This window comes from Microcaecilia unicolor, chromosome 2, assembly GCF_901765095.1.
Source record: "Microcaecilia unicolor chromosome 2, aMicUni1.1, whole genome shotgun sequence".
Classification (NCBI taxonomy): Eukaryota; Metazoa; Chordata; class Amphibia; order Gymnophiona; family Siphonopidae; genus Microcaecilia; species Microcaecilia unicolor.
In genome coordinates this window covers 551,683,561-551,700,445 of record NC_044032.1, presented here as the reverse complement: position 1 = coordinate 551,700,445, position 16,885 = coordinate 551,683,561, and the positions used below count along the sequence as shown (strand labels likewise).

The 16,885-nt window shown below is 40.5% G+C and overlaps 1 protein-coding gene across 1 annotated transcript in view; it reads left to right on the top strand.

Annotated features, from left to right (window-relative positions):
- The window catches only part of FRYL (FRY like transcription coactivator), a 655,466-nt gene that overhangs the window by 426,691 nt on the left and 211,890 nt on the right, over positions 1-16,885 (top strand).

Genomic DNA, 16,885 nt, shown 5'->3' with positions numbered 1-16,885 from the left:
TGACCATGTTAATAGCCACCCTCTAAACAGACTTTATTTTGTTTTTTTTATCCTTTTGAAGGAGTGTGCTTCAAAATTGCACACAGTATTTCAAATGAGGTGTCACCAGAGACTTATATGGAGGCACTATCACTTCATTTTTCCTGTTAGCTATTCTTCTTTTTATACATACAAGCATTCTGGCCTTTTCTATTGCCTTATCTACTTGTCCAGCCAACTTAAGATCATATGAAATAATCACCTTCAGATCCCAGTCTTCTTATTTGCATAGAACTGCCTCCTATACTCTTCTGTTTCCTTGGGTGTTATTCAGCCCAAATGCATTACTTTACATCCAAACTTACCTACATATCCTAGACCTTTCCTTGTGCTTTGGTAGACCATTTCTTATCATTTCCATACATTTCAAGCTGTTTTTTGGTATAATCCTCAAAAAGGCAAGCCTTTCCTTACAGCCCCTCTGCCAATATCACTTAGAAAAATATTGTGAAAAAAAAGACCAAGAACTGATGATCCTTATAGCACCCCATTTCTTGGAGTGACCTCCTTTTGCTAATAAAATTTATGACGTACCAATCAATAAGTTCTAGCTCAGTGAGTCACTTTTAAGATCTATACCAAGGGTACTCAGTTTGTTTATTCGTTATGTATACAGAATCATATTGAAGGCTTTGCTGAACATCACATCCAGGACTCTTACCTTTTCCAGATCTTTGGTCACCCAAATTAATTGATCAAATTCAACTGACAAAGACCTACCTCTGGGGAAAAAAATGCTACCTCAAATCCTGTGATATCTTCTGTTTTAGGAGTAATTCCATTAATTTGCTCACCACTGAGGTACAGTAAGTGGTCTGTAGTTTCTAACTTCCTCATTACTTCCACTTTTATGAAGAAGAATCATAGCATTGTAGCCTCGCCTTTTCTAAATCATTAGAAATACATTTGCTGGGATATCCTCTTTGTGCAAATTGATAGGCTGTACACAAGGCCTGTGAATCAAATTCTAAATCTGGGCCGCAATCTGAAAAACTGAGAGCATGGTAGATTTTTTAAACTTCGTTTGTGAAAACTAATATATATATTTTTTTTCTATAGATTTCTTGTAAAATGTAGTACCAAAACATATACTTCGTTTTTTTCAATATTGATGTCAAAATATGAAATTTAATTTGCTTGATACTGCATTTTAAAATGTAAATTAGGGTCACACGTGTTTAACCAATCATAAAATTCAAACAATCTATACATTTCTCCCCTCCAGAAAAAACAAATAGCAGCAATATATAACGCTTGTAAATCTAACTTTGGAACTAAATGAATGATCTCCAAAGAATACTTGTTCAAAATTGGAAACGTACAAATTTGCTATATCTGGGGCCATTGAAGAGCCCATAGCCTTACCCTTGATTTGTTGATAAAATTTGTCCTGAAAACAAAAATAATTCTGAGTAAGAGCTAATGTAGCAATTGCCAATATGAAATAGTTGGAACCCTATGAGCTGTCATTCTTTTCTTGAGTACATCTTCAATAATCATTAATGCCTCTATTTGGGGTATACAGAGGGGCGTTTTTGATAGAATGTCTAAATCAGAATTTGGATGTTTTACAAAAACATCCAAATTCTGAACAGGAAAGAAGTTTTTGGAAGAAAAAAAAACGTCCAAGTGTAAAATGTCCAAAATCAAGCCATTGGGACATAGGAGGAGTCAGCATTTTTGTAGACTGGTCCCCCTGAAATCCCAGGACAGCAATCGGACACCCTAGGGGGCACTGCAGTAGACTTCATAAACTGCTCCAGGTACACATCTGACCATCGCTCCCTTACCTTGTGTGCTGAGCCTCCCAAAACCCACCACCTCCAACTGTACACCACTATCATAGCCCTTACGGGTGAAGGGGGCACCTATATATGGGTACAATGGGTTTCTGGTGAGTTTTGGAGGGTTCATAGTTTCCTCCACAAGTGTAACAGGTAGGGGAAGGTAGGAGCCTGGGTTCAGCTGTCTGAATACAGATCTTCATACAATCTACCTGCCTCAGTAACCAACTCAAAAATGTCTGAATATCAGAGTGATTTGAATGTCCTTTATATAATTTAAATAACTTATATAATTTTTATATACAGTTTCTAGATTCCTCTTTACTTCTGCTTTTGTGAAAAAGAATCATAGCTTCCCATTTCAAATCCTCCAAATTTCCTGACTCTAAGGAAGCCTTGATATGGTCAAACATTGAAACTGCCAGAACTTTCCCAAGTTCCATGATAACCTAAGATATAGCCTGTCTTGCCTTGTCTTCTCATGGTGTTAGCTCCTGATGAACAATCTCCTGAAAATCATTTGTGATCAACTTTATTTCTATTCCTTCTGTGTCCTTTTTCCTGTGGTACTACTTCCAGCTGTTCTTCGGTGAACACCAAACAGAAATATTTGTTAAGCAATTCTGTTTTTCTTATCAGGTTCTAAAATACTTTCCCTTCACCTTTGAGTTCGCTGGTGCCAGTTTTGCAATTCTTTATACGTTAACATATCTTTTAAAAGGCTTTTCCCTATGTTAATTGTTCTAGCTGGTTTTTTTTTCTTCCATTTACAACTTTGCTATCCAGTACCTTCCCTTTTTCTTAGCTTTTCTAGATTGTTTATAGTTTTTCATGTACTTGATACACCGCTTTATCTTAAAATATGTAGTAAAACAAAGTTAAGAATGGAATGCCATAAAATTACTAGAAAAGTTTAACAATCAAACACATAAGAATGCATGCCTAAATAGATGGGAATGGAAGGGAAAGGGGAGAGAATTGGGTAAAACAGGCAAGGAAGGAAACAACAGAACTTAAGACATGTAAATGCCGACCCGTAGCTGATTCAAAAATAAAAAATTTTCAAATGAACTTTAAATTTTATAAAAGATAATTCAGATCTAATATAAGCAAGGTAAGGCATTCCCAAATTTTGGAGCCAGAAAGAAAAACGCTGAATTCCTTTTGCTTTTTTGCTGCTGGGAGCACTGAGTGATAACTGTCGAGAGAGCACAGTGAATGAGTGGGAGTACATGAAATAACCAGAACTGATCAATATGAGGGAATACCCAGATGGTAGACCTTGAAAGCAAGGCATAATATCTTAAACTGAAGACAAAAATGCACTGGTAAACCAGTCTTGAGAGCAAAGCAGCGGAGTGACATGATCATTCTTTTTCGCACAACAGTGGAACTGGGTGGTAGTGTTTTGAAGCTTCTGAAAGTGACATAGTTGATGCTTAGTGATACCAGCGTACAATGAGTTATAGTAATCCAGTTGTGAAACCACAGATGTTGCCTGTTTGTCTTTTTGCTGTCTGAGTTCCACAGAACCTTTTTCCTTACATTTTCAGAGTATCTGGTGAGTTCCCACCCACCAATTCCCCCTGGAACAATTCCCCCAGGACTATTTCTGCCTGTCCAATTCCCTCCTAGGACTCCCCCACCCCCAGTCATCTCTCATCCTCTGTAGCTTTTTTAATGTATTTTCTTTTTTTCTTTTTGCATGTTGTATCAGGTCTTTTTTTTTTTTTTTTTACATCTGAACTCCCATAAATACTGGCATTGCGTTGTGTGTGACGTGGCATTGAGGTGGAAGTAGAGCTCTTATCAGACACTGACAGGCAGGATCAGGCAGTGGTGAAACTGGAAGGTTTGTGTAAATTCAGGTGCGACTTGGTGTGTTATGGGGGAGTTGAAAAGTTGTGGAATCAAGCAGGAGTGGGCAAAAAAGTTTGTTATGTAGGTGAAATGGGTTGGCAAGGGTAATTTTCTAGGGTTTTGGAGGGGGGGTCCAGCCTAGAACAGAAAATAATGTGCACCATGGTGGTTGGGGGTAATTTTATTTTAGACCCCAGTAATGCAATATGAATATCGGGACTGAAGATCATGTTACAAGTCTGCAAATCTCAGGTGGTCTATAAACACGCAGCATTGCGACTGGGGCTATGTTGGGGAGTGGAATAAGTTATTTAGTGTAATTGGGCAGGAGTGGGTGGTACTTGGTTTGTTTTTTTTCTAAATGTGGTATTTTGTTATTGGAAAATGCTATAAGTTAGTGAATGTGTTTGGAATTGGGTTGTAATATTTTTTTTAATTTTTTTTTGTATGTCGGATTGTGTCGGGGCTTTTTATTCTCTTACTTGGATTTTTTTTTTGCTTGATGTGGTATGTAGAAGGTTATGTCTGGGAGGGGAAGTGACATGGGGTGTAATGCCCCCCCCCCCAAAAAAAAAAAAAAACTGCATGCCTAGAAGGGGAAAGCGAAGGAGATAGATGCCAGATCTTGTTCCATTCTAATTGTAAAGGGTGAGAATTGTCCTACATGGAGTGGTGGGAATTGACCTAATTGGTAATTTTTCAGGTGGGAACTGACCTAGAACCCTTTTCAGCTGTTTCTTTGGATAACCATAACTGTTTTTTAACCTTTACCCTTATTTACTTTCCTAAAAACTGATTCTTGCTCGTATATTACCTCATTTTAGTTTTGTCCACTTTTGTTCTACTTCCACTAGATTTTTCACATCCAAATACATGCCTTGAGCTACTCCCCAGCTTAAAAAGTGATTTTGTTTTCCTGAACTTTAGGATTTTTGCCCTTTGAATGAACCACCTGCCTTCTATTACTGAACCTCACCATCAGTGATCACTGGATCCCAGATGATCACCCACGGTAACATCAAAAACACTCTTCCTATTCATAAATCCCATTCAATATCACGGTATCAGGCGAGTTCCCACCCACCAATTCCCCCTGAGAAAATTCCCACCTAGGATAATTTCCCCAGGACAATTCCCACCAAGGACTTCCCCCCCCCCCCCCCTCATTTCTCACCTTCCCTAGCCTTTTTTTTTTTTTTTAAACCAACCATAGCTTCTTTCTTGTATCGGGTCCCATAAGTCCTGGTGGTGCTTTTTTTTTTTTTTTTTTTACGGTATCTGGAACAAGGAGGTTAGAGCAGCATACGGATGTACACAGATGACGTATAATAACAAAATAACTTTTCATAGGTATAGTAGTAATTTATTATAAATCGTAATCAGTGTGTCATTTTGAGGAGCTGAATTAGTTTGAAACCTAGTTTGGAGGTGTTCATGAACTGCAGTTTGTATTTATCAATTTATGTATTTACTTATTTATGACATTTAGATCCCGGATTAAACATGAATTAGGTTGAACCGTAGTTTGGGGGGGGGGGGGATTGCCCCCCACACACACATGAACTGCATGTCTAGAAGGGAAAAGGGATGTGTAAAAGATAATGTTTTTGGGGGGGGGTGAGGGGGTACTGGCCCCCTCCCCAATCTGGAAGAGAAAAGGGAGAGAGATTACTTGCCTTGCGTGTTTTGTATTTTTTGGGTTATGGGTGGGAATTATCCTCCCTGGTGGTAGGAATTGGTTCAGTGGGAATTGTTCATATGGGAATTGGTGGGTGGGAACTGACCTAGAACCTAATATTACCCCCTCTTTTGTGGGTTCTACTACTAGTTACCAGAACAGTTCTTCCTGCAGATAATTCAGGATCTACCTAAATCTAGATGACACTGCAACCAGGATGTCCCACTCAACAACCTGCAAATTGAAGTCACCTGGTAAGAGCATGTCCCCTATCATAGCAATTTTGTGAAAGCTCTTTGAATGCTCTATTTCTTCTGCCTGTAAGGGAGGTCTGTATATCACACAGATATAGATTCTGTAGATATTACATTTCCTCTTTCCAGATTAACCCATAGTGCTTCCGCCTTACCTTGTAAACCATGTAGATCTGTTACGTTAACATAAATGCCACGCTTTCTTCCTACCTTGTCTTTCCTGCATAGACTACAGCCCAGTATAACTATCCCATTCATGGTACTCAGCATCTATATCTCTGTGACCATCACTAGAGACAAGTTACCCTCTTTCTGATTGTTTCTAGATCCAAGACTTTATTACCAATACTGTGGGCATTAGGATACATAACTTTCACAGTTATCCATTTTTCCATTTCTATACAATTGTTTAGTGTTGCAATTACCTTCCTTCCCCAGTAGGTTAGCCAGTCTTCTTTGGTTGATGGATGCCATCTGTGCTCAGTAGCCTTGGAAAAATCATCCTGTAGTCCAAAAAACTAAAGCATCATTTATGCAGCCATGTATTAATCTGCAGAATGTATGCTTGTCTGCCTCAGCATTTATCGTTGACTGAGAGGATTAAGGAGCAAGGTCTTTTTTTACGTCAGGAATCTTCATTGATTATGTTTTATGCTATATTTGGGGCCCTTTTACTAGTGTATTAAAATTTGGCAGTTAGTGTGTATTAATGGCCAAAATAGACCTGTTATTAATTGCAAATCTCTACATCCACTGTAGGAGCAAAGCATAGTTTCCATACAGTTAACGCATAGGCAATACACTTACTGCATGTTAACTGCATTACAGATAATCAGGTGCACTTTATTGTTCTGCATTATCTGCTGCAGTTAACATGTGGTATTGTACTATAGGTTGAGTGTAATGCACAGTTCCCACCATTTTGTACATTTGTTAGTTGTGGCACAATTTATTTACAACTTTCTATTCTGCCTACAACTAGGCGGATTACAAATCAACATAACACAATAAAATCCAAATTTAGTGCATTCCACTGCATTAATTGTTATCATGGATGTACATTAACAACATCCCCCAATTCACAAAACACTTAAGTAAAAGGGGCCCTTTGAGTTAGTGATCTGAATAGATAATGATTATTTTAAGTATCTATGTAAACAGCAATGTTTATTTTGTGTTTTGTTTAACTATGCTCTGTCTCCTTTCTATACTGTACTTAACTTGGTACAAGATCCAGTCAGCCAGCAGAATTATCTCCAACTTCAGGGACCAAACCATTTAATTAGTGAAGAGCAGAAGCACATTTGTATTGGGGAGGGGAGGCCACACCAGATCAGTCATGATAGCATGGCATGTTGCCAAGGAGTTGTACTGTGTTTGAGACCTGAGCCTTTGCTACTGCAGGATTAAGAGCCAATGTGAGACAATGGTTACAGTCGCCAAAGCCACAAAGCACAAACATTGTTGACTATTAAGTCTTGCTGGATGACAACTTAGAACCGGAGCAAAGATTTTGTAAAGAAGTATTCTAAGCTTGCTAGATAAGAGAGATACGAGGTAATTTGAGCTGCAATGTGTGTTGCAAGTTTGACTTCAGTCAGAGCATTTGATAGTAGGCTGAGTTTGAGGGGAAAGATCTCAGATCTATACTTGAATGTCTTCTAATATCCTCTATTTATACCCTTCCACCAGTTCAATCTACAGATTTGAGATGAACTCCAAACAATACTGAAAAGAAAGATTGGATACAATCCAAATAAAAGGGAGGTGGTAGGAGGACCATTTGGTCTAGGTCTCAAATTTATACTCTGGGATGCAGTTCTATACAGGGCTCTACATTAGGTGCTTTAAATCTGAGTGCTAGGCCAATCATCCACTTTGCACAGCAAAGCCATTACAGAATACTAAGATAAGTGGGCAGTGACTTGCCTAAATTTAGGCATCACACTTAACACCTGCTTTATGGTAAGTATAAATGTTGCCTCTAAATGTGGCACCTGCAGCACAATTGAAAGTATTTAATAAAGCATACACCAGAATAGTTGGAACACCCATGCCCCTCACATATGAATACCCCCCTTGCAGTTTGCATAGAGCTAGAGTGTGTAACTAAAAGGGAGGTGATCACATTGGAGTGTCATAGGAGGGTTATGGGCATTTCGACTTTTCCGGTGCCTAAGTGCAGTTATACACATAAGTGCCCTTGATGCTTCATTTTGGCACATGACTGCTGTTGCAGCACAGAAAGTATGTGCTGAGTTCTCATCTAACTTTTAGCACACTGTATAGAATTAATTATTGGTGCTTATTTATTTTTCATGTGTGATCATTTTATTTTTCTTATTGCTAGAAGCCTCAAAAGTTGGAAGTGACCTGGACCTCTAAGAGGGCCTGAGAGTAAATCATTGTGTGTGTGAGATACTGACAGAGTGTGTGTGTGTGTGTTAGAGAATGTGTCTGTGAGACAGGGAGAGGGTGGGGTGCGGGGTAGGTGATTTTCGAGGGGGGACGACGTGCACAGAGGAGGATCGGCGGGGCCAGACTCAAAGGGGGGAGTGTGAGAGATGGAGTGTGTGTGTTAAAACACCGTAGCAATGTGTGTGTGTGTGTGTGTGTGTGAGAGAGAGAGAGAGAGTGTGTGTGTGTGTGTGGGAGAGAGAAAGACAGAATGTCGATTGATTGTGTGTGTCAGTCAGTGAGACACAGCGAGGCTGTGTGAGAGAGAGTGATTCACTGTGTGTGTGAGATACCAACAGAGTGTGTGTGTGTGTCAGAGAATGTGTCTGTGAGACAGAGAGAGGGTGGGATGCGGGGTAGGTGATTTTCGAGGCAGGGGGCGACGTGCACAGAGGGGGATCGGCGGGGCCAGTCAAGGGTGGGGAGGGTAGCAGCATGGATGGAGGCATCGCCAGGAAGTTTGTGCGCGCCTGTGGCTGACGTGTGTGTGTGAGACAGAGGGGTGGGAGTGGTGATTTTGGAGGGGATTGGCGGGGGCCAGACTCGGAGGGGGGGAGGGTAGCGGCATGGGTGGAGGCATCGCCAGGAAGTTTGTGCGCGTCTGTGGCTGACATTGTGTGTGTGAGACAGAAGGGTAGGGGTGGGAGTGGCAATTTTGAAGGGGGGTGGGTCGACATGCACAGAGGGGGATTGGCGGGGCCAGACTCGGAGGGGGAGAGGGTAGCGGCATGGGTGGAGATATCGCAAGGAAGTGTGTGTGCGTGTATGACAGACGTGTGTGAGTGAGACAGAGAGGGTTTTCAACAGGGGCGGGCAGTGTCTCGGGGGTGGGTGAAGAGAGGTTTTGAAAGTCAGGGAACATGCATTAAAGTTAGTGAGCGTCACCTCCCTCCTTACCGGTACTCCGTAATTGAGCACGGTGTCCTGCATGCCGGTAACTGTGGAGGGAGTGTTTTGTGTCAGGCAGTGTGGAGCTGTTTCTTTTTTTTTTTTTTTTTGCTGACGCCGGTATCTGTGGAGGAAGGTTGTGGTCCGCGTCAGTAGTATTTTGGGAGGGCGGCAGCCTCGAGCCTTTTCGGTTAGCTGCGCGAGGCTGGTTTTTTTTTTTTTTTTTGCTGTGTTGTTTGATGCCAGATTTGCACGTGGCAGTGTGTGTGAGGGGGGGGGGGGGATCAGCTGTGAGTGATGTCAGCCTGGCTACGGAGCCTAGCTCATCAACACCGAAGGAGCCACGGACACAAGCAAGACATTAGAACGTTGGTGGTGAGAATTATTATATAGGATGACCTAAAGATGGGAGTAACTAGTGAGGTAATTAAATTTGCTGATGACACAAAGTTATTCAAAGTCATTAAATTGCGGGAGGATTGTGAAAAATTACAAGAGGACCTTTCGAGACTAGGATGCTGGGCATCTAAATGGCAGATGACGTTTTATGTGATGCATGTGGGAAAGAGGAACCCTAATTATAGCTACGTCATGCAAGGCTCCACGTTAGGAGTCACGGACCAAGAAAGGGATCTAGGTGTCGTCGTTGATGATACGTTGAAACCTTCTGCTCAGTGTGCTGTTGTGGCTAAGAAAGCAAATAGAATGTTAGGTATTATTAGGAAAGGAATGGAAAACAAAAGTGAGGATGTTATAATGCCTTTGTATCGCTCCATGGTGCGACCGCACCTCGAATATTGTGTTCAATTCTGGTCGCCGCATCTCAAAAAAGATATAGTGGAATTAGAAAAGGTGCAGAGAAGGGCGACGAAAATGATAAAGGGGATGGGACGACTTCCCTATGAGGAAAGACTAAAGTGGCTAGGGATCTTCAGCTTGGAAAAAAAAGGCGGCTGAGGGGAGATGTGATAGGGGTCTATAAAATAATGAGTGGAGTTGAACGGGTAGATGTGAAGTGTCTGTTTACTCTTTCCAAAAATACTAGGATTGGGGGGTATGCGATGAAGCTACAATGTAGTAAATTTAAAACTAATCGGAGAAAATATTTCTTCACTCAAAATGTAATTAAACTCTGGAATTCGTTGCCAGAGAATGTGGTAAAGGCGGTTAGCTCAGCAGAGTTTAAAAAAGGTTTGGACGGTTTCCTAAAGGAAAAGTCCATAGACCATTATTAAATGGACTTAGGGAAAATCCACTATTTCTGGGATAAGCAGTATAAAAAGTTTTGTACTTTTTTGGGATGTTGCCAGGTATTTGTGACCTGGATTGGCCACTGTTGGAAACAGGATGCTGGGCTTGATGGACCTTTGGTCTTTCTCGGTATGGCAATACTTATATACTCTTAAGTACTACTATTATTTGTAGTTCTTTTCATTTCTTCTGATTATATTTTATTGTGAACCGCTCAGATAGTGCACTCAAGGGCAGTATATCAAAACTGAATAAACTTGAAATTTGAATGAACTATAAGCATTGGTCAGGTTTTGCAAGGTTTCTTGAGAGTGAAGTTGTCTCACTGCCCATTAGCCGTATGTCATCCTTTTATACTTAAGTTTTAGATACATCAGATTAGTGAGGACCACTAGTGACTATTGACAGCTACATATGTCACCACGTGCTAGCCACTGGCAGTACTACCTGCTAACAGATTGCTTAAATTACGGTAGTACACAGTTATACTTACAAAGAAGTCACACTTAAAGCTACAGTGTTATATAAATTGTACATAATGTTGTTGAATAAAATGACCATTCATAAGCAATACATACTTGGAAACATTTCATTCTTAAGCACTGCAACAACAATTCAATCGTGTCACAGCCTTTGTCTTGAAGACATGATTGTCAATCTGGAGAAGTTAAAGAAAAAACAACTTAAGCTTCATCACCTTTATTAAAAGCTTTGCTGCTGTTTACCCTTGACCAATGCGTGAAACTGTGGTTCCTTTTCAACAGCACAACACATATCACATTCATTTAGTTTCAGTTCTGGACAAATTCCTTTTGAAACTGTCCTAATAACTGTGTTTACACTGTCTGAAAAGTTTCAGTACATTGTTTCAGATTCCAAGGCCCTTTTCCACACCCCGTTTTACTTCTTCCTGCACCCCTTTGGGAACATGCACCACTGGTTAAAAACCCTTGATCTATGCCAAAGATATACCACTGCTTATAGTAGATTCATAGTCCCCTGAATTTCTTTCTGGTCTTACATCTAAACATCTATAGCCTTGTAGCGCTATAGAAATGCTTAATAGTAGTAGTAGTAATACTACTGCGGATTGGCTGGCCACAATCGGTATGAAACTAAACTCATCTACAACAGAAGCAGTATTATTCATTTGCTGTGACTCCTCCCACATTTATCTACCAACATTCAGAGAACAGCTGTTGTCTTAAAGGGCTCCAACTACAATTCCTTGTATCATCATCAACAACTTAGGAGGATCCAAATTATCCAGAGTATCTCAGTCAAACAGTTCCTGGGAGCAAAATGGTTTGTTAGGGTTACCCCATTACTTATTCAAGAGCACTGGCTTTCTGTTGCATATCAAATTCCATTTAAAAATTTGGTCACATCAAGCATTTTATTCTGGCTTGCCTTAGTTTTCTTTTTAATACCTTTTTATAACTTATGTTCCTACATGTTCCTTTCATTCCTCTCAGCATAATTTATCGGCTATAACTTCCTTTGGGAAGGAGTTTCTAGCTTGACCATTCCGTACCTGTTTCATATAAAATTCTAAAGCATTCTACATCTGCTCTGATACCTCTTGACCTCTGTAAAATGACACTGAAAACCTACTACTCAACCTTAGCCTGTTCTTCAGAATGATCATCAGTATTTCATGGTAGGTTCATTGGCATTCTACCTGTTATCATTAGTCCTGTTTCACCCCCCCCCCCCCCCCCCCACCCCTTGTGTCTTAGATTCTTTTTTGGATTTTATGCAGATATTATTTTATTATTTCAATTATTATTGTATTTATTTTTTATTTTATTTTTATTTTATTGTTTTATTATTATATTATATTATAATATTTTATTATTATAATACATATAATATAATATATTTATATTTTATTATTATATTATTATTATTTTATTATTATTGTTTATTATTTTATTATTTCAATATTATTATTTGGTCTATTTTCTATTAGTGATAGTTTTAATGTTTGGATTATAACCTAAGCCTCCGTATATTTCATGATTTCTTTCTATTCTTTTCCTCCATTTTGCTTATTATTGTGAACTGCTTGGATATTTGCTGACCTGTGAACCATGTGTATTATGGATGATTTTAGATTGTAATCTGCATAACATAAATGTCAATTTAAATAAAAAAAAAAAAACAAGATTGCAAAGTGGTGCTGCAACTCTGCTGGAACTAGATAAAGTGCGTGTGCTACATTTGCCTCACCTTAAAGCCCCCAACACACACACACACACACAGCTTCTTTTCCTGCCTCTTTCCACACCTCAGACATCTGTTCTCCCCCATTTACCCCCCCTTGTCTTCTGGTGGTCAGCTTCAGAGGTGGTTCCAGTTTGTTCTTTTCTTTGCATTGTTGCCTCTGCTACCATTTCCTGTGTATTCCAAGCCTCACTCAGTGTGTTTCAAGTCTTTTTCCTGTAGTCGTGACATCATCAGTGAAGGCCCTCATAAGGAAGGTGAGGACATTCATTTAGGGCTTTTGCAAAGCCAAAGGTCCCCAGGTTTGTCCATGTGCTGGTGTAGCGCTTCTGCCCTGTTTCCTAGTTAGTGTGCTAGGGTTAGCACTTCTGCTTTAGTTCTTCTGTTTGTTAGTATTCTAGGGTTAGCACTTCTGCTTTTGTTCTTCTGTTTGTGTGCTAGTGTTAGCACTTCTATCTTAGTTATTTCCTGTTTGATCTGTCGTTTGTTTGTGTGACATTGTGGCACAGCCTTGAGGTCTGCCTTGCCTAGAGCTCTGCCTAGTCTGCCTTGCCTAGACTCCTGCCTAGTCTCTTCTGCCGTTCTGCTTGGGTTCCAGTTCGGCCTTGTGGCCTGTATGAGAGGGCTCTGTGTGCACAGGTTCCAGTTCAGCCTTGCGGCCTGTTTGAGTGTTTTCTCTTCTGGCTTTACTTGGGTTCTGTCCCTGTGTTCCCTGCCTAGTCAAGTGCTGTTTCTTAGTAGTGTCTGTGTGCTCTGGTTCACTTCTGTCTGGTCTGTTTCTGTCTGTGTGCTTATTCTATGTGCTTCTAGTCTGCTGCAGTACTCTTTGTTCAGTCCAGTCTTGGTTTGTGTCTTAGTACAGCCTGTGTGCCCTGTTCACCTGTGGTGTGTTTCTGCCTGTGTGCTTATTGCTCTTCTAGTCTGCTCCAGTCCTGCTTGTTCAGTCCAGTCCTGGTTGGAGGGTTTGCCTGCTGCTGCCGTTCGTCTACAGCAGCCAAAGAGCTCACATTGTCTTTGAGTCTGTGACAGTTTGCTAAGACCCTGAGACCGTGACAAAAGGCTTTTTAGGTCCATTTTCCTCTCCTACACAAAAACTACTTGAATACAGTCTACATCTTTCAACAGTCAGGTTTAATAAAACAACTCATTGTTCATCTGACTACAGTCTACATTGTGGTAATAAATGCCATCAACTCTTTGTAGCCTCAGGTTTTGGTATTTTTTCATGGCTTCCTTGTACTGAAGCTTCTCATCAAGCCTCTCCCACTGTGTCTTGGGATCTAAACTGGTTCTAACTTTGTTGATAAATGGTCTCTTTCAGGTTCTAATATATGCAGAAGTACCTGATCTGGAGGTACATATTTTTAGTCAAGATCTCCTCAGCATACAGAATGAATAAGACCGTGGTCTAGTAACTTACCCTCCCTACACTTTTTTATGATAATAGAGTGGTTCTGTTCACATATCCTTAATTCCCACCTGAGGTGGTATTGGATTTCTACATTAATCAGTCAGTCATCCTCCTAATAGTTTTCCCTAGGTCACTTATCCTCAAAGAAGAACATGCCATGCACTTTTTTGAATTTATTTATTTATTTGTTGCATTTGTACCCCACATTTTCCCACCTATTTGCAGGCTCAATGTGGCTTACATAGTACCGTCAAAGGCATTTGCCCAGTCAGTTGATAACAAATACAAGGTTGTATAATGATCATATGAGGTATAAGTGGAGGGTCGGAAGGGATGAAGATTGCATGTTGTCCATACCCAGGCAGGTTTGATTTTGGAAGGGCTTGTTAAGGCTCATAATGTCAGAGCTATAATGGTGTTGATGGCTCACCTGAGGTTGTTCTATGTGGAAGAGATATGCAAGGCTACAATGTAGACTCCTGTCCACACATTAATATCCTATTACTGTTTGCAGACAGATTTCCAGTGTAACACTAGGTTTAGTCAGTCTATCTTGCTTATTAGTATATGCAAGGATAAAACCTTTGTTGGGACAGTAAGTCATTGTGCCCTTGCATGAGTTATGATACTTATCTATAGAATGCAGCCCGAGTTGGGAACCCTGTTTAGGGGATTTTCATACCTGGGGCTTCTGGTCTCAGAAAAACATATGCGGATATAAATCTAATGGAAATAAGGACATCAAATTATATTCTGGACAAGGACTCCAATCAAAATAGTATATTTAACAATGTTGGGGTTGCAATCTCTGTTGCCTTATTTCCCCTTATTTTGTTGACCATCTTTAGCTAGATAATCCCATTCTTATGACTGCAGAAAAGATAACTATTCATCCATTGCATGAACCCATCAACCTCTTCTTGGAAGTTCTTTCCTGTCCTCCTGCCTTTCTTGAGCAGATGTGAGACCAGTTGATGTCCCATGTATGAGTGGTAAAGACTTTTAAACTTTGGTTACCAGAGTGTCCTAGTTGTCTCTCACATAGAGGGGGATAATCGAACGGCGTTTGCCATCTCCGAGTATGGCGCCGTGAAGGGGCAGAGCCAACCGTATTTTCGAAAAAAATGGCCGGCCATCTTTTTTTCCGATAACAAGGTTGGGGCCGCCCAAATGTCAGAGATGGCCGAGTTTGAGATGGTTGCCCTTGGCTTTTGCCCATAATAGAAACCAAAGCCAGCAATTTCAAACCCTACCAAATCCAAGGCATTTGGTTTGTGGCATTTGGTTGTGCACTGGTCCCCCTCACATGCCAGGACACCAACCGAGCACCCTAGGGGGCACTTCTAAAAAGTAAAACAATAAATAAAAATAGCTCCCAGGTGCATAGCTCCCTTACCTTGGGTGCTGAGCCCCCCAAAACTCACTCTGCACAACTATATACCACTACCATAGCCCTAAGGGGGGCACCTACATGTGGGTACAGTGGGTTTTGGGGGGGGGGGGGTTGGAGGGCTACCATTTACCACCTCAAGTTAAAAGGTAGGGGGGCCTGGGTCCGCCTGCCTGAAGTCTACTGCACCCACTAAAATTGCTCCAGGGACCTGTATACTGCTGTGATGGACCTGAGTATGACATTTAAGGCTGGCATAAAGGCTGGCAAAAAAAGGTTTGGAAGTTATTTTTTTGAGGGTGGGAGGGGGTTAGTGACCCTGGGGGAGTCAGGGGAGGTGATCCCCGATTCCCTTCGGTGGTCATCTGATCAGTTTGGGCACTTTTTTGGGACTTGGACCTGAAAAAAAAGGGTCCAAATAAAGCGGACCAAATTCTCATGAAGGCCGGCTTTTTTTTTTTTCCATTATCGGGCGAAGCCGGCCATCTCAACGCATGCCTCGTCCCGCCCCCGTCCCACCTTTGCTACCATGCCAACATGCCCCCTTGAACTTTCGCCGGCCCCGCGACAGAACACAGTTGAAGCCGGCCAAAATCGGCTTTCAATTATACCAATTTGGCCAACTTCAGGAGATCACCGGCCATCTCCCGATTTGTGTCGGAAGATGGCCGGCAATCTCTTTCGAAAATCAGGCCCATAGTGTCTCCCACTATGGGCATGACTCCCACTTACACAACTTACAGAATACTGTAAGTTGCAAACATTGCTTGCTGTACTTGGGGTCACTCATGCCCACCATAGACCTGATGTAAATGACCACACAGATATGTAGACGTGCCGATGCCAACATATGCTAATATTCTATAATAATATTTCAGTACCCCAATGCCATTATAAAATAGGCAGTTCCTGTGCTGCATCAGAGCCCATAAATGGAGACACCCAGTTAGAATTGCCACCTAAATGTCTGCATTACTGTTTATTGCATATTAAAGCAGTGTTAATATTAATGAGCTCATATTAATGCAAGATTAATGCAGAATTTTGGGTAAAGGTTTCAAATGAGTTGTTTAGTATATAAAATTATGTTAATCTAATGGTCGCTAGGCTTATAGAAAAACCTGAATTAATAAAGCTATAAATGTAAAGACATATTAAAACACATAGGAATGTGCTTTTTTAATATGCTTTATTGTTACACATTAACATACTTCCAAAGGAAGGTGTCCCTATTGTTTCTCTTTGAAAATTAGCAAATGTAAACAATACATATTAAAAAGTACTTCTGTATTTTATACATCAATTTGTGAGTCTATTTACTTATCAACTTTAACATTTACCTTTCCACTATGCTAAAGGCAGAGTGCAGCAGACAGATAAATAACATCCCAAAAAATAAAATAATGGAATGCAATATACAACATATAACAATAATAAAGAGAGTGTGGGGGGAGGGGCAGCGAGAATGGGCATAATAGCATGTGTACATGTGAACCTTGAAAGTACTCACATTCTTTTCTCCTCCAATTTTAAACATACCCACAAGGACATTGCTTTTATTTCATATGGCCACATGGATTTTTATTCTAATTTCAGAAGGATATTTACCTGACAAAAGTCTTCAAAATTGTTCTTTAAAGAATATTA